The sequence below is a fragment of the Ambystoma mexicanum genome, chromosome 12 (genome assembly GCF_040938575.1).
Source record: "Ambystoma mexicanum isolate Mex_15411 chromosome 12, UKY_AmexF1_1, whole genome shotgun sequence".
In the NCBI taxonomy this organism is placed as follows: domain Eukaryota; kingdom Metazoa; phylum Chordata; class Amphibia; order Caudata; family Ambystomatidae; genus Ambystoma; species Ambystoma mexicanum.
In genome coordinates, this window is record NC_090936.1 from 359,483,024 (window position 1) to 359,502,145 (window position 19,122).

The 19,122-nt window shown below is 54.1% G+C and overlaps 1 protein-coding gene across 2 annotated transcripts in view; it reads right to left on the reverse strand.

Annotated features, from left to right (window-relative positions):
• The window catches only part of RASSF8 (Ras association domain family member 8), an 808,051-nt gene that overhangs the window by 516,527 nt on the left and 272,402 nt on the right, over nt 1–19,122 (reverse strand). For both annotated transcript variants that reach the window (XM_069628475.1, XM_069628476.1), the window contains exon 2: nt 4,852–4,930. The gene's annotated coding sequence lies outside the window, so the exon portion shown is untranslated. The remainder of the gene's footprint in view (nt 1–4,851; nt 4,931–19,122) is intronic.

Sequence of the window (19,122 nt, forward strand, 5' to 3'; positions counted from 1 at the left end):
CCCACAATGCTATCTACTAACGACTTTCTGGGAGAAATACCATTGCAGGAGATCTTATGCCCCAAGTAATCCACTTCCATGACAGCAATTTTGCATTTCTCCCTTTGTACCGTCAAACCCGCATCCCTGAGTCTGACCAACACTGATCTAAGTATCCTATCATGTTCAGGACCATCCTTGGCAAAAATGAGAATGTCATCTTGGAACACCGTTACTTTTTCAAGGCCTTTGAGTACTGTCTCCATTACTCTCTGAAATACCGATGCCGCAGAGGCCAAACCAAAGGGCATTCGGTTATACTTGAAAACACCCTCAGGAGTGATGAATGCAGTCAAATGTTGGCACTTTTTAGACAGCAGAACCTGATGATAGGCAGCAGAGAGATAAATGATGGAAAATAACTTAGGTTCTCCTAGTGTGGACAAAACTTCTGAAATATTTGGTAACGGGTGCCTCTCCACCACTATGTTCTTATTGATACTGCGTAGGTCGACACACAATCTTATCTTACCATTAGCCTTGGTAACCAGAACAATTGGAGACAACCATTCAGTAGCTATAACTGGTTCAATCACCCCTTTGTCAAACCAAACTATTAAGCTCCTCCTTAAGTTGTGCCCTCATTTTCAGTGGTACTTGACGTACCTTGTGTACTACTGGCTGGGCATTGTTCCTAAGCCTAATGTGATGCTCAAACTCTTTCAACCTTCCTAGACTCTCAGAAAACACTTGTGGAAATTCCTTGGTCCAGGAATCTCCCACCTCAGCAATGGTGACAGGATATGGTGCACTAGCCTGTACCCTTAAACCCAACTTCCTCTGCTCCTCCCAGCCTAACAGAGAGGTCCCTTTTTCCGCCACAAGGAGAATGGCCTGGCAGTCTCTTTCCTTATAAGTTATTTTAGCAAGAAATTCACCCAGGATATTTATATCAGAATCTGCATATCCACACACCCTGACATTGGTAGGGCGAACAACAGCATTGCTCTTCCCCAAAATATTTGTCAACGTGTCTTGAGATATAATGGTCCAAGGGGAACAAGTATCTACTTTCATTTCGAGCTCAATACCATCAACTTGAAACTTGTCCACGGGACCTTTGGTCATCCCAGACATCTCTGAAATTTCAAAAATGTGTCTTGGTGTGAATTCTTGTGTACAGGATACTTCATGAATGTTGTACCCCTTTCCAATGCCATCTTCATCATTTTCCATTGGCTTGAACTCTATACTATTGATAGCATTACTCTTGCAGACGTTAGCAAAATGCCCTTCATTCTTGCACTTGAAACATTCCGCATATTTGGCGGGGCAGGAAGGATAATTCACGCTGTGTCTTGGACTGCCGCAACGAGAACACATATTCTTCGTATTGCCACTTCCTCTCTTGACTGTGGAATAACCAACTTTTTTCTTTTGATTAACAACACATACAGAGGCCGATGGAAGATTTGGTTTATCAATCCTAAGTTCTTTAACATACTCAGATGTTTGCTTGATGCTCTGGCTAATTCCACAGCCTCATCCAATTTCATATCTTTTGAAAGAAGTTTCTCCTGGACTCTCACATTGTTAGTGCATCTAACAAGCTGATCTCTGATTAGAGAATCGGTTAAATGTTCAAACTCGCAAGTATAACTCAGGTATCTGAGGCAAGCAATGTATGATTCCACAGATTCCGACTTCTCTTGAACCCTCTGGAAGAATTTGTGTCCCTCAAAACTAACATTCTTCTTTGGTTCAAAGTGATCACGAAGTTGGTTAAGAGCAAACATGTATTCATCCATGTTATCAGCCTCTGGAGCACAATGCCTAGAAAGTCCATCATAAATCCTGCGTCCTTCTATGCCAAGGTTGTGAAGGAGTAAGGCTCTCTTACGTGCAGAGGGGAACCTCTCTCCGCCCAGGGCCACCAGGTAGTTCTCAAACATGTCTCTCCACCTATCCCAAGCAATTGGAGGTCGTCCCGGTTCACTCAGGAAGGGGACATGAGGCGGAATGGAAGTAGCCATTGATTGCGGCTGCAGAAGGACGCACCAAAAATAGGACTGTTAAATATCTTCCCCGTATGCGGATTGGCAATGGTATTTGCTGAGCATAATAGGCAACTGAAATTTTTTTTTTTTTCTCTTTTTTTTTAAATGTTCTAGGCCACAATTAGCATGAGACCCATGTTGTGCCACCTCTGTCTTGTCATAATGGGCTCGTGTCCTTGCTGCATGAAGAGATCAAGTGCTCCCAGGCGTGGGAAGATACGGTTGCTAGGCAGTATCTATGTCACAATGGGAGATCCGGGGCTTGGTCAGCCTGGCAGATCAAGTTCTGCGTTCTTTCCTCTGCTCCCAGGCATGGAAGGTCTGTTGCTAGGCAGCTGACGTCACAATGGGAGGACCGGGGTTCCTGGAGGTCAACACGCCCTCTGCAGCGCATGTCTCGAGGTGCACGCTGGAAGTAGAAGCTCGCTCGGGAGCTTGCGCTGCGGCTCGTGCTGCGGCTCGCGCCGTGGCCTGCTCAATGCCCTGCTCCCCGCCGGGGCTCACATGCAGTTCTCCCCACAGCAGTCACGCTGCAACAACCGCTGCGAGGAACCTCGCGCCGGCGTCTGCGCTGGGGCTCACGCAGGGAATGGCTCGCGCAGGCTCTTCGGCGGCTCTGGGCCCCTTTCCAGAAATATATATTTGCGGCAGCGCTAGACCAAAACAAACAGCGACTGGTGCACAAGTGCTCACCTCCCTACGTCTGCCTCCTGCCTGCTGTCTTCTAGGGAGGGAGAGCTGGGGTCCGGGCAGCGCCACCACACGAGGGACAACAGAATTCCACGGTGAGTCGTCTCAGCAATCTTCGTCGCCAATGTTGAGATTGATGTCCAGACATAAAAGGTTTATCAATTCTTTAATAAGTCAATACACGCAGACAGCAGGCACCCCCTTCAGGGGCAGGCTCCAACTGACCACACTAGAACATACAGTGAAATAAAACATTCTCAATAGAATTTCATGACATCACACTGACTCTACTCTGTTAAGACTACATATGATGTATGAATGACCATTTTAAATAAGAATAAGAAAAATATACACCAGAACAGGCACTCACATTCTAATCTTCTCTTGGGGAACCAGCGAGGTGTTGGGGGGCAATTGGGGGTTTAACTTCCACAACACAAGCATGATATATGCATGACTGTACCCTTTGGATTCTCCAAATTCACTCCTGTCCTGATTCACTGCAGCAGAGGAAAAAGGGAATATTTCATTCGGTCCATGAGGGATGACATCTCCCCTCTTGGTATGGACCTTTTAATCTTCCAAATGTTATCTGCATTTATATTTTTTTGTTCATTTAATGAAGAAAGTAGTATTTTGGCAAGAACTGAAGTAGACAACCCCATATAGGAGGTTGAAACAGTCCCATGGCTGGGTGATTTATATAATATGTGATTTAGGGGACAATATTGAAACTGGATGGTGGAGGGGAAGGGGCCAGGACTAGAAAGTGGGAAGGCAAAGAGCAAAACTACTTGTACTAAAATTACATTAGTTAGAATTATATGCAAAGGTGCAGACAAGGTCGTGGATCGTAGGAGTTCTAGGGGGTGATACCACTGTACATTTCTCAATCTCTTTCCATGGAGAAATGTTTGTTCTTTATGGCGTTCTTGAAGCAAGAAAGTTTCCTGATAGCTGGGATAGGGAGTTTCAGTGGCGGGGAGCCAGGAGGGTGAAGGAGAACAGGGTGGGAAGAGGATGCTATGGGGTGAGCAGAGTTTGGGAACGCAGAGTACCAGGAGATAAACTCATCCCGGTTAGGTGAGGGTGGGGGTTGGCTCACAGATAAATCTGAATACAATAAGAAGTCAGTAAAGGGTGTAGTTGCTCATTGAGTGCCACTGATCAAACAGGTTACCATTTCTTATGAGAAGGAGGTTTTTAATCATCCAACGCACTTGTCATGTAGCACGCATGAGGGCCAGATATGGATGTGCGGGTGCTTGCAATGTAGTACAGTCTCTGAAGTAAAAACGTCCAATTTGACTTCTTCAGGGGAATAAAACGGAAAATATATATAAAATCATTGGCCATCATTACAAGTTGGTTGTTACCATCACTCAATCCTGTAAAATTACCATGGGATTTAAAGTGCCAGCACTTTGATGTTAGTCCTCGGTTTTGGGGTCTAAAGGACTCCATGGGGATTTTGAACGCATTTACCGTGAGTGGTCATTCTGAGCGGTAAAGCTGGCGATTTTGGTAGATGGACGAAGGTGGATGATTTACCACCAGCATTTAGCTGGTGGCAAACAATCCACATTACTGCCAAACCTCTTAGTACACCTGTGTGGTAATGTGGCATTAAAGTGGCGGTAACAGAATTACCGAACCACCGACATCATTATGAGACCCATTGTTTTTCTTTCCGAAAGTTTTCATAACATTGTACATTTTTCATTTAGCAATTGGAATCACTGAACACCGAACTCAAAATTGAGTAAAAGCACGCTCTTGAGACAACTGCTCCCCTAAACCCAGACCTATTTGAAGGCAGTCTGCCAAAAATGGTTTTTAAAATAATATTGTACACATCAAGCAATTTCAAAAAACATACATGAAATTTCATTAAAAATAAATAAAAAGTCATGGGAAAATTTTACAGCAACGTGTTCCTTTTTATCTAAAACATGACGTTGTTTTCTACTTTTGTCACTCCGTGTCCTACGTGGACTGACTGAGCAGCCGTTATTCATAATGGGAGCACGAAGATGTAACTGTAACTGGCCATCACAGACCTTGATCGGCCCCACAAGGGATTCCAGCATTAAGAGAAATGAACTATGGACCAGCGCCATTTTACCTTTTCATCCTCGGCATGATGTCATGGAATCTGATCCTCGAACACCTCGTGCGGATCAACAGACCACGCTCACTCGGCTCTGCAAGATATAAAACATATGGCAGCATTAGCAGAAATTGACACTACTGTTGTAGTGTAGTCTTGTCTTGCCATTGGCCTGCTGTAGAATGTTGGTGCATGAATGCAGCTCAGGAGAATGTTGGGTGGATCTGTGTGTGAATGTTCTCCGAGTTTCAGTTGGGGGCCTTAGCTGGGTTGAATGGATGGCCGGTGGGTTTGCTCCTTTGTTAGTGATGTTTATACCTTCCCATGTTCCTGTCAATGTCTACGCGTGCTGTAACTATAACAAGAGTAACTGGAGTAATGTACAGATTGTACATATGTAAAATAAAGCCTTGCCTCGAACTAACCTAGACTCCGCAGCTGGTCTGTGATTCAGTAGTGCACACTCAATGTCTAGCATGAAGGGCTTTACAACTACCCAGCAATCTTTTTTATTGATCTTTCTCTTGATTAGCATCACCTGGCTTAACATGACAAGTGTTGCACAGTTTAAAATGTGTAATGGCAACTAAAATTCAGCAGCATCGTCTTTCTACACCAGCCATACTAAGATGGCAGCCTTTTATTTACTATGCCCTTTGGGGAGCAGAACATATATTTTTTCGCACAGGTTACTGTACAAAGTCTGGTTGCCAATGTGCCATCTTAATACTAACCCCATTTTCCAGATTTATGGCATGAGGAAAACACATTTATTTCCTTTTATTCTTTACACAACATAGGAGCAAGCAAAGAGAACTAGAATGCAAGGCAGCCACCCCAATCAGATTAATATGAGAAATAAAATGCATATTACATTTACAACAATAAGCAATTGATTTGTCCAGAGAATTTTGTCAATCAATGATGTTACTTCCCTACCAGGGTACAATGGCCGCCCCCAGCAGGCAGCGCTCCACAGTTTCAAGTGCAAACAGGGGCAAGCCTTTCTGGGCACTTAAAAAACCTGCGTGGCATCAGGTGCATGAGATAGCCACAGAAGAAGTAACACTGAGGGCATAGGTCAGGGGAAAGCAGCGTAGAAAGTCACCAAGCTTTCCAGGACTGGGGAATATCACAAAAAAGCCAAGCACAGTTAAGCACAAGAAGTATGGCGCAAAAACAACAAGCATTGGCAATGCCAACAGTTTGGAGTTGTGTGTGTGCATGGGAAAGGCATTTGCTGAGCACTGCCATAGCATACCTACCTACATTCCAAAATGAAAAACCTGGAGATCTACGTCAACGGAATGCCCGGCCCACACGTTCGCAAGACCACACCCACACGTTGCAATATATTTAAGTTTGTACTATATGTGTTCAATAAACTCACAGGATTGTAATAAGAACCAAATGTGCAAAACATTTTAAAGGATCAATCATAAATATACATATATTCAAATGTAAACGTGATTGTAAAATGGGTGCATTATCAACGTGATAGTGAAATATCTCAAACAAGACACAATAGCTTTTTTTATAATCCCCAAACAGTGGCATAGCACGTGTATGCCATAGATGAGGCCTTAATGTGTGCCCTTTGTTACAATTAACTAGCTTTGAAGGCAAACGTGAGTGTTTCGGGTAGGGGGTGGGCAGCAAAGAAATGTTTACTCTCATTAGACGTGATGTTAAGAAGCGCGGAACGACACCGCGTTACTTGCAGTATTGCATGGCAGGAAAGGGATCAAAGCACACAAATGTATTTGAGACGCAGGGAAAGCCGGAAAACCCAGAGACTCCACGCTCTTCCCCGGAGAAGAGCGTAAAAACCTAGAGTCTCTGGGTTAAACCCGGAGATTAGGCAGGTATGTGCCATAGTGATATTAAATCGACATTGATGGTAGCAGCTGCAAAATGGTGCGAGTACCTGGCCATTTCATAGCAATGCTTCACGCACAGCACAAAATCGAGGGACTTCATAAATCTAGCTCGAGATCCCAGGAGGATGCGTTTTGGGTGCAGGGACAGGAAGCGGGTGGGAATGGCCATAGGAACTAGCATGTCCACGGGCAGTCAAAGGGTGGGTAAGTAACAAAAAACACCTACAAAATATGTGTCCATCCTCATATGCCATTTCTCTCTATGTGTACTCAAATGCAATAGTTTCGGTTTACAGGTGGTGCTAATAGCCAAAACTAAAAAGGGAAGAACCAAAAGAGTAGTGATGAGGATAAAGAACTTAAGTACTCTCATGAAAGAAGAGAAGCAAAGCAAAATGATAATGATGTGTTATTGATATAGCGCTTTCGCCAAAGCGCTTTACCTAGAACATAGTTACATACAATACAAAAGAGTTGCCCTTTTACGCAAAAGCATGCGGTTTAGCATCTAACCCCAGAACAGAAGTGCACTTCTGCCATTTTGTAATGTTGTGGGCAGCTTCCACAACGGACATAGAGTACCGAAGCCATCTAAGACAAAATCTTGGAATAGTTGGCTGCATGTGGTCTGACCATAGTGCTCCCCGATGTTGGCTTTGCACTACATTTATAAGCTGTAAGTGTTCTAAGTGGGCTGGGGCTAGCCTGGACAAAGACCCGGCAGGCTCCAAAAGCTCTCCTTGGCCTGGGTCGCTGCCAGGGCTCCTCAGTCCCCAAAAAGTAGCAGTCAGCCGATTTTAGCCGAGAACACTTATGTGAATGTGGTAGGGCCTGCATAACAGAAGTGTGTGCAGTGATGCTGTCTGCCTGCTAAACCAGGACAGCCAGCACACAACTGATAAATCTTCCAAATTTGTATATATGAATCGTAGTTTGCAGTCACTTTACTGGTAGGGCCTATCGTAATGCACACTGGCCTTTCTGCTTATTTCATGTATGTGAAAAGAAGGGTTGCAAGCTTGAATCATGTTCAGGTATGTCATATATAAACATTTGCGTTCGTTCTTGAGTTCCCAAAATGCTCGTTGGTGGCATGCAAAGCAGCAAGTAGTTTGCATTGGTGCTATTTATCCTCCTCTCCTTCCACATAGATTCTCTCCTGAGACGGGCTGAAGATGTAAGGGGTGAGATTGACAGCAAAAACACATTTAAAGAGACACTGCGTTCTGCTTGAGAAGAATGATGCATCCATAAGGAATATGTACATACTATTAGCCCTTACTGGCCGGGGGTTAAGAGCTACGGAGTATCACAAGACATACAGACAGTAGGGAAGCTGAAACCCGAAATGGGCACTTAAGGGCTATCAAGCACACTGGGCCTGGGCCATTTATTTACAGAATGAGGGTGATTTACTTGCTGACTGAAATATTTATATCCTGGAGTCAGGAAAGTTTTTATTTACGGACAGCAGTTTCTTTGGAAAAGGAACCAGAGGGAGCTTTATTTACTGTATAATAATAAAAATAATAATAATAATGTATGCAGACTGGATTCAAACAAGACTGCCTACGACCATGCTAGATGGCCCAAAGTACATGTTTGCAGGGCCTCATGATGTATTACTTGTTTGGGGCATGTGGTCGTTGGCTGTCACCTGCTCCTCCTAGCACAATTCAGCCACACCTCCTTTTCAGAGCCTCTCCCTCGATTTTGTATCCCACTTAAAGCGCTGGCTGCTGTCATCCTGCCAGGATCATTAACCTGACTCGTGCCTTCATCACAGGGACGTCATTGCACCAAAATGCCAGGGGTAGCGGAAGTGGCATCACATGACCCTTGACATCTGATGACATCACAGGAAGTGATACCATTTGACCACGACCCAAAGTGACATCACAGGAATGATGGAACACAACCTTTCACCCCATGACTAAACAGAAAGTGGCATCACATAGCATTTCTCCTAAGTATACTACAACAAATATGGTTTATCACTGTAATGTGATATACATTTCATACAAGAATGGATCATCATATGTATCGTTAATATCAGTGTGTATAGGCCCATATTACTGTACAAGTACTGTGATTGCAAGCAGACGTCCAAGGCCAAATGATAATGATGCGTTATTATAATAGCACTTACGAGTAAGCACTTTATATAGAACAAATACACATACAATATCAACCAACCTGTGTTGGTACTCATTTATCAACTCAGAATGAGGAAAGGCTGAGTTGGCCTTGCCAGATTCGGAAATGGAACCTGCAGATCACACACGCACATCGCAGCAGCACACGCTCAACCTACTGAGCTATTTTACCGGCTATAGTAAAATGAGCAATTACATGTCTGAATGTTCTCAAAAAAAGAAAGCAAATTACACACTGTAGTGGATACCATTAAACTGGTAACTGAAATTTAACAGCAGGCCAGTTGATCTGCAGGTCTGGTGCAAAGTTGGCCACATGTCAAGCCTGCGTGAATCTACTTTTCAGGCTTCAGAAGTTGGCGAAATACATTTGACTGGGAGGGTTCAGGTGTGTTAAAGATTTAGGGGGTAATTCATAGAATTCAGCGCACAAGTGGCGCATGCGGCTGGCGCACAGTGTGCGCGTGAGAATCCCTGCGCCAGCCGCGTGCGCTAAAATCCATTTCCGCGCACAGCGTATTCATGGATTCCAGCCACCAAAACCAGCCGTGGCGCACAGTGGCGCAGCGACCCTGCAGCAGCGCCAGTTACGCCCCCAAGAACGCCTCTCGCGCAGGGAAAAGCCATCAATATACCCAATCCAGCGCAAAGGGCTGCGCTAACCCTGTACCAGCACAGCAAGCGGGCTACGTGTATCACTGGGGTGCGCGGGAAGTACCTCACGCGATTGGCCCCGTGCGAGCAGGGTACGCGTATTTCAGGGGTGCGCGGGAAGTTCCACACGCGATTTCATCATGGTACGTGTATTTCAGGGGTGCGCGGGAATTTCCACACGCAATTGGGCCCGTGCGAGCAGGGTACGCGTATCTCAGGGGTGCGCGGGAAGTTCCACACGCGATTCCATCAGGGTACGTGTATTTTGGGGTGCGCGTGAAGTTCCACACGCGATATCAGCAGGGTACGTGTATTTCAGGGTGCAGGGGAAGTTACACATGCGATTTCCGCAGGGTACGTGTATTTCAGGGGTGCGCGTGAAGTTCCACACACGATATCAGCAGGGTACGTGTATTTCAGGGTGCAGGGGAAGTTACACACGCGATTCCAGCAGGGTACGTGTATTTCAGGGGTGCGAGGGAATTTCCACACGCGATTGGGCCCGTGCGAGCAGGGTACGCGTATCTCAGGGGTGCGCGGGAAGTTCCACACGCGATTCCATCAGGATACGTGTATTTCGGGGTGCACGTGAAGTTCCACACGCGATATCAGCAGGGTACGTGTATTTCAGGGTGCAGGGGAAGTTCCACACGCGATTTCCGCAGGGTACGTGTATTTCAGGGGTGCGCGTGAAGTTCCACACGCGATATCAGCAGGGTACGTGTATTTCAGGGTGCAGGGGAAGTTACACACGCGATTCCAGCAGGGTACGTGTATTTCAGGGGTGCGCGGGAATTTCCACACGCGATTGGGCCCGTGCGAGCAGGGTACGCGTATCTCAGGGGTGCGCGGGAAGTTCCACACGCGATTCCATCAGGGTACATGTATTTCGGGGTGCGGGGGAAGTTTCACATGCAAAATCAGCAGGGTACGTGTATTCCAGGGGTGCGCGGGAAGTTCCACACGCGATTCCATCAGGGTACGTGTATTTCAGGGTGCAGGGGAAGTTACACACGGGAAATCAGCAGGGTACGTGTATTCCAGGGGTGCGCGTGAAGTTCCACACGCGATTCCATCAGGGTACGTGTATTTCAGGGTGCAGGGGAAGTTACACACGCGATTTCAGCAGGGTACATGTTTTTCAGGGGTGCGCGTGAAGTTCCACACGCGATATCAGCAGGGTACGTGTATTTCAGGGTGCAGGGGAAGTTACACACGCGAAATCAGCAGGGTACGTGTATTCCAGGGGTGCGCGGGAAGTTCCACACGCGATTCCATCAGGGTACGTGTATTACAGGGGTGCGCGGGGAGCACCACACGTGAATTGCACGTGTGGGCCCTCCCAGGTGTTCCCTCTACACCCTCCATGGCCCCTGCAGGTGGCTCACACCACAGGGGCCTACCCTGCACATGTCCTGCAGGCACCCCATCCACCATGGCCATGCCCCCCAGCCAACCCACATGTCAACTTGCACTACTGCCCACCAACGCATGTCCCCCTGCACCCCCAGGGGCAGCCTCCACAGGCCCCCACCCATGTCTCCCACCACCCCCCAGCAGTGCAGGGGCACCCTCCACCAGGCCCCCACCCATCTCTCCCACCACCCCCACCCCCCAGCCACCAGGGGCAGCCTCCACCAGGCCCCCACGCATGTCTCCCACCCCCCCACCCCCCAGCAGTGCAGGGGCACCCACCACCAGGCCCCCACCCATGTCTCCCACCACCCCCACCCCCCAGCCACCAGGGGCAGCCTCCACCAGGCCCCCACCCATGTCTCCCAACACCCCCACCCCCCAGCAGTGCAGGGGCACCCACCAGCAGGCCCCCACCCATGTCTCCCCCCCAACCCCCCAGCACTGTGGGGCACCTGCCAGCAGGCCCCCACCCATGTCCAACTCATGTTCCCCACCACCCCCACCCCCCAGCACTGTGGGGCACCTGCCAGCAGGCCCCCACTCATGTCCAACTCATGTACCCCTGCACCCCCACCCCCCAGCACTGTGGGGCACCTGCCAGCAGGCCCCCACCCATGTTCAACTCATGTTCCCCACCACCCCCACCCCCCAGCACTGTGGGGCACCTGCCAGCAGGCCCCCACCCATGTCCAACTCATGTTCCCCACCACCCCCATCCCCCAGCCACCAGGGGCAGCCTCCACCAGGCCCCCACCCATGTCTCCCACCACCCCATCCCCCAGCCACCAGGGGCAGCCTCCACCAGGCCCCCACCCATGTCTCCCACCCCCCCACCCCCAGCCACCAGGGGCAGCCTCCACCAGGCCCCCACCCATGTCTCCCATCACCCCCACCCCCCAGCCACCAGGGGCAGCCTCCACCAGGCCCCCACCCATGTCTCCCACCCCCCCCCACCCCCCAGCAGTGCAGGGGCACCCACCACCAGGCCCCCACCCATGTCTCCCACCACCCCCACCCCCCAGCCACCAGGGGCAGCCTCCACCAGGCCCCCACCCATGTCTCCCACCACCCCCACCCACCAGCAGTGCAGGGGCACCCACCACCAGGCCCCCACCCATGTCTCCCACCACCCCCACCCCCCAGCAGTGCAGGGGCACCCACCACCAGGCCCCCACCCATGTCTCCCACCACCCCCACCCCCCAGCAGTGCAGAGGCACCCACCACCAGGCCCCCACCCATGTCTCCCACCACCCCCACCCCCCAGCAGTGCAGGGGCACCCACCACCAGGCCCCCACCCATGTCTCCCCCCCACCCCCCAGCACTGTGGGGCACCTGCCAGCAGGCCCCCACCCATGTCCAACTCATGTTCCCCACCACCCCCACCCCCCAGCACTGTGGGGCACCTGCCAGCAGGCCCCCACTCATGTCCAACTCATGTACCCCTGCACCCCCACCCCCCAGCACTGTGGGGCACCTGCCAGCAGGCCCCCACCCATGTCCAACTCATGTTCCCCACCACCCCCACCCCCCAGCACTGTGGGGCACCTGCCAGCAGGCCCCCACCCATGTCCAACTCATGTTCCCCACCACCCCCATCCCCCAGCCACCAGGGGCAGCCTCCACCAGGCCCCCACCCATGTCTCCCACCACCCCCATCCCCCAGCCACCAGGGGCAGCCTCCACCAGGCCCCCACCCATGTCTCCCACCCCCCCACCGCCAGCCACCAGGGGCAGCCTCCACCAGGCCCCCACCCATGTCTCCCATCACCCCCACCCCCCAGCCACCAGGGGCAGCCTCCACCAGGCCCCCACCCATGTCTCCCACCCCCCCACCCCCCAGCAGTGCAGGGGCACCCACCACCAGGCCCCCACCCATGTCTCCCACCACCCCCACCCCACAGCCACCAGGGGCAGCCTCCACCAGGCCCCCGTCCATGTGTCACACCACCCCCACCCCCCAGCAGTGCAGGGGCACCCACCACCAGGCCCCCACCCATGTCTCCCACCACCCCCACCCCCCAGCAGTGCAGGGGCACCCACCACCAGGCCCCCACCCATGTCTCCCACCACCCCCACCCCCCAGCAGTGCAGAGGCACCCACCACCAGGCCCCCACCCATGTCTCCCACCACCCCCACCCACCAGCAGTGCAGGGGCACCCACCACCAGGCCCCCACCCATGTCTCCCACCACCCCCACCCCCCAGCAGTGCAGGGGCAGCCTCCACCAGGCCCCCACCCATGTCTCCCACCATCCCCACCCCCCAGCAGTGCAGGGGCACCCACCACCAGGCCCCCACTCATGTCTCCCACCACCCCCACCCCCCAGCAGTGCAGGGGTAGCCTCCACCAGGCCCCCACCCATGTCTCCCACCACCCCCACCCCCCAGCACTGTGGGGCACCTGCCAGCAGGCCCCCACCCATGTCCAACTCATGTTCCCCACCACCCCCACCCCCAAGCACTGTGGGGCACCTGCCAGCAGGCCCCCACCCATGTCCAACTCATGTTCCCCAGCACCCCCATCCCCCAGCCACCAGGGGCAGCCTCCACCAGGCCCCCACCCATGTCTCCCACCACCCCCATCCCCCAGCCACCAGGGGCAGCCTCCACCAGGCCCCCACCCATGTCTCCCACCACCCCCACCCCCCAGCCACCAGGGGCAGCCTCCACCAGGCCCCCACCCATGTCTCCCACCCCCCCCACCCCCCAGCCACCAGGGGCAGCCTCCACCAGGCCCCACCCATGTCTCCCACCACCCCCACCCCCCAGCCACCAGGGGCAGCCTCCACCAGGCCCCCACCCATGTCTCCCACCCCCCCACCCCCCAGCAGTGCAGGGGCACCCACCACCAGGCCCCCACCCATGTCTCCCACCACCCCCACCCCCCAGCCACCAGGGGCAGCCTCCACCAGGCCCCCACCCATGTCTCCCACCACCCCCACCCCCCAGCAGTGCAGGGGCACCCACCACCAGGCCCCCACCCATCTCTCCCACCACCCCCACCCCCCAGCAGTGCAGGGGCACCCACCACCAGGCCCCCACCCATGTCTCCCACCACCCCCACCCCCCAGCAGTGCAGGGGCAGCCTCCACCAGGCCCCCACCCATGTCTCCCACCACCCCCACCCCCCAGCAGTGCAGGGGCACCCACCACCAGGCCCCCACCCATGTCTCCCACCACCCCCACCCCCCCAGCAGTGCAGGGGCAGCCTCCACCAGGCCCCCACCCATGTCTCCCACCACCCCCACCCCCCAGCACAGTGGGGCACCTGCCAGCAGGCCCCCACCCATGTCCAACACATGCTCCCCACCACCCCCACCCCCAGGACTGTGGGGCACCTGCCAGCAGGCCCCCACCCATGTCCAACTCATGTTCCCCACCACCCCCATCCCCCAGCCACCAGGGGCAGCCTCCACCAGGCTCCCACCCATGTCTCCCACCACCTCCATCCCCCAGCCACCAGGGGCAGCCTCCACCAGGCCCCCACCCATGTCTCCCACCACCCCCACCCCCCAGCCACCAGGGGCAGCCTCCACCAGGCCCCCACCCATGTCGAACCACCCCCGCCCCCCCCAGCCACCAGGGGCAGCCTCCACCAGGCCCCCACCCATGTCTCCCACCACCCCCACCCCCCAGCCACCAGGGGCAGCCTCCACCAGGCCCCCACCCATGTCTCCCACCCCCCACCCCCCAGCAGTGCAGGGGCACCCACCACCAGGCCCCCACCCATGTCTCCCACCACCCCCACCCCCCAGCCACCAGGGGCAGCCTCCACCAGGCCCCCACCCATGTCTCCCACCACCCCACCCCCCAGCAGTGCAGGGGCATCCACCACCAGGCCCCCACCCATGTCTCCCACCACCCCCACCCCCCAGCAGTGCAGGGGCACCCACCACCAGGCCCCCACCCATGTCTCCCACCACCCCCATCCCCCAGCAGTGCAGGGGCACCCACCACCAGGCCCCCACCCATGTCTCCCACCACCCCCACCCCCCAGCAGTGCAGGGGAACCCACCACCAGGCCCCCACCCATGTCTCCCACCACCCCCACCCCCCAGCCACCAGGGGCAGCCTCCACCAGGCCCCCACCCATGTCTCCCACCACCCCCACCCCCCAGCCACCAGGGGCAGGCTCCACCAGGCCCCCACCCATGTCTCCCACCACCCCCACCCCCCAGCACTGTGGGGCACCTGCCAGCAGGCCCCCACCCATGTCCAACTCATGTTCCCCACCACCCCCACCCCCCAGCGCTGTGGGGCACCTGCCAGCAGGCCCCCACTCATGTCCAACTCATGTACCCCTGCACCCCCACCCCCCAGCACTGTGGGGCACCTGCCAGCAGGCCCCCACCCATGTCCAACTCATGTTCCCCACCACCCCCACCCCCCAGCACTGTGGGGCACCTGCCAGCAGGCCCCCACCCATGTGCAACTCATGTTCCCCAGCCAACATGTCATCACAATCTAGATCCCTGGTCCCTATGGTCAGCCTCCAAATGCAAAACACCCACCCGAGTATTGCATCCACCCACTCATAATTTGCAATTACATCACAGAACACCAATTGCAAGTTCCGAAACAAACACATTTCCCTCACATACACCCAATGGGTGTCAGTGAATCTCAAAACACATATCATGAAATGCATGAAACCAATGAGATACCACACATTGAAGTTCACCAAAAATAATATGTATTAAAGGAAACATCAATAGAATAAAAAATGAAGAAACAGAAACGTGAATGTACAAAAATGAAAAGAAGCATGTCCGTCAAAAAAAGCAAAACCAAAAATAAAAATCCAAAGTAATGTCCAAAGTCAATGTCCACAAAACAAAATCCAATGGGAAATAAAAAAGAAAGCCATTGCTCCATGGTCAAAAATAGAAAAAAAAATACAATCCAACTGTCAACTATGTACATGGGAACAATCCAGGGTCCATTATCCCAACAAAATAAAGGAAACCTATCTAACTACACTAACTAATAAAATAAACTATATACAAAAATGTGGCCAAGGTCCGAAAGGTCCAAATAAAATAAAAACAAAAATGAAACCTAACACTACCTAGAAACTATGTACAAGGGCAGCGGGCTAGTTTCACGGCTCACATGTGGATGTCCCGGGCCAGGGCATCATCGAACTCCTCCTCAATGTCCCGGAGGCGGTCCTCCTCCATGGCCCGAGGGTCCGCAGGGCCGCCGACGTCTCCACCTCCAAACCCCTGCGGATTGCCTCGAGGCACTCGGCCCGCCTCAGGGCCCTCCGCATGGAGTTCTCCGCCCTGACCATTGTGAGCCGTGCCTCTTCCGCCCGCTGCCGCTCCGCATCTATGGCGTGGCCCAACCGCTGCCACACGGAAGACACTCTCTGTCCTGGGTCCTCCTGCCCTCCGGCCGATGCCTGCCCCTCCGATGTCGAAGGCCCCGAGCCTTCATGGCTCCCACCATGTTGCTGCTGCTGCTGTGCCTCTGCCCGTGCACTGCCTCCTGCTGCCTGCACATCCTCCGCCGGCTGGGGTGCAGTTGTTGATGTGGCCACCCCTGCTGGACGTCCGACTCCCGACTGTGGCAGGGATGCCTCCTCCACCAGCCTGGCCGCACCGTCGGAGGCAGCTCCACAGGGCACCCAGGTGACTGATGGGTGGGAAGATGGCACAGAGGACGACTGGCGCGTAGGGGGTCCAGTTGAGGAGGGGGTCGGAGCAAGCCCCATCAGACGGAGGAATCCGGCCTGGGTGACCTGTCCCAGCAGGCTGACGTGGTCAACGAGCCATTTGAGATGACTCGCAGTCTCTTCATGAAAAGACTGCAGGTCACCTCGCATGGCCCGTTGACGCAACGCCACACCAGCCAGGACAGGCTCAACTCGGACCTGGATAGCCACGTCCGCAGGCAGAGGAAGGCCAGTTGACGTGAGCTCATCCCCTGCCTGAAAACGGGTCTGGACGTAGGCATCCCTGCTGGTGCAAGATGATGCAGGGACAGGATCGGGGACAGGATTGCACACAGGCACCTCCGCGGCGGCCTGTGCTGCCTCCTGTCCCTGGTCCTGCACTGCACCACTAGCACCAGTGGGATCCCCACCTCCAGACCCCGTCTCTGGTGCTTGCACAGCCTCCTCCTCCACCAAACCCCCCACCAACCTGGATGGCTCCGTGCCATCTTCCCCTGTTGGGCCCTGTGGGGTCCCAGCTGCCCCTTCTGCTGCCGAGGAGTCCAACTCCAACCTCCGCCTCTTGGACCTCCCCCCGGCAGCTGCGGCCTGGGACGCGGCACCAGACTCCTTACTCCCTGACGAGATGACAACCTGGGAGGGGAGCCGGGCCTTGCGTCTCTGGCTGGCGGTCGGATCCCTGCCGCTGTGCTCCACAGCACCTTCTCCGCCCTCTTCATCAGTTGACGCTGCAGACAGGGAGAAACAAAACACAGGCATCAGGGCACTGTACAATGGACACATACACACATGACAGTTGTACATGAGTGGCATTGGCAAACCTCAGACATGTCATCACAATCCCCAACACACATGTCATTACAACTCGCACACATGAGCCATACCACAGCCATATCGCAACTGCCACTACCATCCATACACATACAACAGCATGAGCAGCCAAAGGTGAGCCAGACATCACATGCAACACAGGAAGTGCACCACACATGTACACACACCACCACACTTGCATGCATGTGTACACCTCTGCCAAGTGTTGCACTGTTCAGACGGGCATCCATGTCACATCTGCCAATTAGGCTTCCACATACCGCTGTCACATGCATCCATGTTGCATCACTGTTGCACCCTTGTCAAATACACACACATGCACATGTACACGGTGCTGATACATGCAGCCGAAAACAACATACATGCGTGACATCACGGACATGTCTACTTACATACACATTCATCCAAACATGTGTGCCCACACAACTGCATATGGCATGCAAGCCTACATACACAAGCACCATCCATGTCTCACACATTACAGCCCTCGCATGTGTCAGCCCCACGGCCCTGTACACCCCCACCCATACTCGACCCCATACAAACAGATGTGCAACCTGCACACTACTGAATAATCACCACACGCACTGCTCACAATCAGGATGCATGTACACTCACCGCTCGACTCCAGACGGGTCTGCTTCTCAAGGACCTGGACGTGGAGCGCTGGGGATATGCATTCCAGGACCCTCATCTGTTCTTCCGACAAGTGGCCCCGGCGCCCCTTGGCATCCGCTGCCTTCAAGAGGCGCCGGGCCTTGTTCAGGGTCCTGGACCTGAAGTCCTCCCAGCGCTTCCTGACATGTTGTAAGTCGCGGACTGCCACCCCCTCCGCGTTGATGGCAGTCACGATGTCAGTCCAGATCCGAGTCCGTCCTTCCTTGTCGGCGCGGGAACTTCCGAAGAGGGCATCATACTGCCCCAGGACTTGCTTCACCAGGACACCAACTTCTGTGGCACTTAAACTGGTGCCCCTCTGCCTCTCTGGCCGGGGGTTGTCAGTGGTCACAGATGGTGTTTGCCCCGACATGACAACCCCAGAGGCAGGAGTGGGTGGGCAACTGGGTCCTGGGGCTGGGCTGTGGAGCGATGGAATCCCAGTCGGGAGTCTTCGGTTCCAGCAGGGGTGGTCACAGCAACAGCACCCCTGGCTGATGTGAAGGCAGCAAATGGCAGGGCACGTGGGCAGCAGGCAGTCAGGCAGCAGCAGATGGCAGGTGGGAGCGTGCTCGGGGCTCTGGGGGGCAGTAGTTCGGCCTTCTGGGCAGGAGCGTGGTCTTCCGTGTGCTTACGCGTGGCCAGCTTGATACGGAGTGATTTGGCACGTCAGCGTGTAATTCGAGGAAAGGCCCTTAGCGCGTAAGCGCGTCTGCACGCATACGCATTTTCATTGGACAGAAGGCCCCTCAAGCGCAAGCGCCCCTGTGACGTGACGCGTACAGACGTGCCTGGGCATTTCAGCGCGCGTGAAAAACTGCACGTCCGCGTGTAATACGAGGAAAGGGCCATGCGCGTAAGCGCGCGTGGAAACTGCACGTCCGCGTGTAATACGAGGAAAGGGCCATGCGCGTAAGCGCGCGTGGAAACTGCACGTCCACGTGTAATACGAGGAAAGGGCCCATGCGCGTAAGTGACGTGACGCGCGCGTGCGTTTCCCTCAGCACGGGTTA